This window comes from Carica papaya, chromosome 2 (assembly GCF_054855325.1).
Source record: "Carica papaya isolate Zhongbai chromosome 2, ASM5485532v1, whole genome shotgun sequence".
In the NCBI taxonomy this organism is placed as follows: Eukaryota; Viridiplantae; Streptophyta; class Magnoliopsida; order Brassicales; family Caricaceae; genus Carica; species Carica papaya.
Genome location: NC_142310.1, coordinates 18,515,511 through 18,519,113, shown reverse-complemented (window position 1 = coordinate 18,519,113; position 3,603 = coordinate 18,515,511). Strand labels below are relative to the sequence as shown.

The following is a 3,603-nucleotide window of genomic DNA, read 5'->3' as shown; positions in this document are numbered from 1 at the left end:
TAAAGGCTCGTTGCAAAAGAGAACCCCTTGATTTTGAAAGTAAGTATTCCACTTAGTAATTTTCTTCATACATAATTTGTCTCAATAAGATAATCTTATTTTGACCTTGATTTTGAAAGTATGTATTCCACTTAGTAATTTTCTTCATACATAATTTGTCTCAATAAGATAATCTTATTTTGACAATTACAGCAGTAGTTAGTTCTGGAACAAAATTTCCATAATTGCCCTAACTAGCCCTTTTGTCTTTATAAAGGCTTATTCTCACATATTGCAATCCCTTCCTACAAGTACTCAGATATGCTACATATTTTAGGACAAAATATTTTGTGCACAATATAGCATACCACTGTTAGTACCTAATTACACATAATTTATTTTTTATTTCTTTTTTGATACACCCTTTTGGAAGGAACCATTACGTTGTTCTCTAACATCACTTCCACTCTAGAAATGAAACTTGTCCTCAAGCACAAAGTAGGGATTTTGAAAAGCCATTTGATCAACAAGTTCTCAAGAAGCATCTGCTGATAAAAGACCCTCCCAATGGATAAATACCTCATGCTGTCCCTTGTTGTAACGGGAATTTACTGGAGCTTGTAGATAAGAAAAAGGGATACTTTGACGGAGAGGAGGAAGAGTGGGAGGGACACCTTGCCGTCCATGATAAGGTTTGGGAGACATGAAAAACTGGATGTAGCTTGGAAGTTGATGGTAGCTCCATTTTAATTGCAATGTCCTCAATGAACTGGATTATTATAAAAGGCCCATAACACTAGGGAGATAACTTCTGGACCCTTTTTGCCTAGAGAAGTTTGGCAATATGGTTGCAACTTCAAAAGTACCAAGTCACCTACATTAAAGATGACCTCCGTTGATGAGCATAATAGATTTGTTTCACGGCTACTGAGCTTGCAGGAACCTGCTTTGCAATCCATATAACATTTGATCAAGGTTCAGTAATTCACAATCCACAGCTTCCATCTTAGATAACCTAGGGCAATAAGAGGGAAGTTGAGGAACTGGTTGGCCATAGACTACCTTAAAGGGTATAGCCTTCAATGAAGAGTGAACCCAATGTTATTAGCGAATTCAGCCCAAAAGACCCATTGATTCCAGCTTGTAGGATGGTATCCTGTGAAGCAATGGAGGTATGTTTCAGTTCGATTAACCACTATAGTTTGACCATCGGGTTGAAGATGGTAGCTGAACAAATTGAGATAGAGGAAGGAAATAAGCATTCTTGGAAAACGATCTACCACCACCAATAACTCATTTTTGCCATGCGAAATGGGAAGCCCCTTCACAAAATCTGTAGATATATCGGACCAACTTGATTAAGAGCAGGTAAAGATTGCAGAAAACTAGCAGGTTTAGTTGTTCAACTTTGTTACATTGACAAGTCACACAAGAATGCCCTAGACTTCGTTCACTTCGACTAAAAAAAAAAGTTCATAGTGAGCCTTCGGATGGTTTCTGGTATTCTTCATTAAACTAGGTATGAATTGCACCCACAAATAATTCACAGAAAGAGGATTCTGGAAAAAGGAAAGTTATCTTTTTGTAAAAGTTTAACCCATTGCTCACTTATCAATGGCCATTTAATACCTTGTAAAATCCATGTCGCTAGATGCTGTAACGAAACAAATTTTTTTTTTCACCTTCCACGGGTACCATCGAAGTAGTCAAGAAAAGGGATTGAGATGGCTAAGAAATTACTGGTAGACTCAAATTGCCTAGAGAGAGCATCTGCCACTAAATTCTCCCTCCACTAGCACAATACTCCATCATAGGGGTTATTATCCAATAGCTTACTGATCCAATGTTGTTGAGGAGAATTTAGAACTTGCTGTTTCAATAGAAATTTGAGAATATAGTTACTTGTTTTGATGCGAAACTGCTGTCCGCAAAGGTAGGAATGCCATATTTAACAAAAACTTGTTAACGCCCTAATTTACTTCCTTCAATTCCTTGATTTACTTCCTGTTTAATACATTGATTTACTTCCATATTTAACAAAAACTTGTATATGTAGGACCTTGGTATTCAACAAAATATGCACTCATTCATTTTTAACAAGTTTCTCTGTGCATCCTAAACCTTTTTAGCAGTGGAAGGGAACATACACGTGTTGAACATCACTGTTGCTTTTGAATTCTAGAGTCAAGCCATTATTGTCGACTCCTCTTCACTCCATGCGTCAAGTTGTAGGTCTCCCGATTTTGGCTCAATGCCCGAAGTATGGCTGAGCTTACCTTTTCCTTTGAGGATAGCACGAATTAGTTGTGACCAATTTGGGTAGTTTTTCCCATTCAGGCGATTGGTCACCCGAATTTGCTAGAATCCTCCAGTTAATTCTTGTGTTTCTAAATTAGCACCAATGACCTGTAATGTGGCTTCTGATAATGAAGGCTGGTTCAACTAGATAGCAAGGGGCAGCACGTGCAGCAGCTGAAGGAGCAGCCACTGATGGTGGTTGGAGCAGGGAATACGTGGACTGCTGGAGCAGAGAGTGGCACACGAGCAACCTAGTGGATCCGCATAGCCAGTTGCATCGCTGGTGCGTGCATGTGGCTAAGTCGCCAGTCTGGCTGGGTGCATGAATCTGGCTATAAGATAAAAGCTAACTAGAATATGTAAAACTCTGATATTATGTCGAGAATAATGTATTGTGTATTTTATTGAATAATATTACCTTGTATAAGTTCTCGAAAATAAGGTGTAGTTTACCATAATACTCTTTAACCTAATTCAATTCCAATTAATTTCATGTAATGTACATTCTCTAATAGGGAGGTCATCCTTAACAGTTGGCTGTGATACCAAAAGATTAATGATATTGACCTGTTAAGAAATCACCAAAAGATCTCCAAGAGTTGAGCTCTTAAGAAACCTCTTCTAAATGCTTCTCATTCTTTTTATTACTACAAAGGAGAATTTATTCTTACAATAAATCGAGTTACTGCTTTATAGTAACTACCTTATTCTAGATAATAATTATATGCTAGTTCAAATCATATTAACTACCAACTGAAAAGGTGGCAAATGGTCAAGAAAATGAACTACTTTTTTACAACACAGAATATAGAAACAGAGAGATGCATAACATAAAATGTAACTACATAAAACAGATATACGAACTGCTCTAGTTTCTTATGTATTCGTCGTTCTTTGCAGATACATCTGAGTAAAAGTACTATGAACTGACTGATCAATGCTCATAACAGAAACATGCTATCACTGAATTTATAAAATGTTCACTGGTCTCATTGCATGGGGTTTAAGAAATAGGAAAAGAATGATTGATTAGTTGGGTAACTCAATCTGAATATCAGTACAGCTGGCTTACATTTTCATCTAGATTCTTATTCGTGAGATGATCTTTATCTATTGGAAGCATTTCAGGATAAAATCTTTTTTTACATGATCTTATAGCCGGATTCATATGGTTAACTGAATATCCAGGCACAAAATGCTGATGGGAAGCAATAACATATTGAATGAAGTCCTAAATTTGGGTCACATGAGTCGTGGTTTTAATTGGTTTCTCGTCTCATTAAATTTGAACTGGTTTATGCTAGTCACTGATTCTTACTCCAATCT

The 3,603-nt window shown here is 36.9% G+C and overlaps 1 long non-coding RNA gene across 1 annotated transcript; it reads left to right on the top strand.

The window, feature by feature from the left end:
* The first annotated feature begins 461 nt into the window (after positions 1-461).
* Positions 462-2,718, top strand: LOC148268834 (uncharacterized). Its single transcript, XR_015817095.1, has 2 exons — positions 462-1,347; positions 2,112-2,718. It is a non-coding gene; the product is annotated as an uncharacterized LOC148268834 (long non-coding RNA).
* The last annotated feature ends 885 nt before the right edge of the window (positions 2,719-3,603 follow it).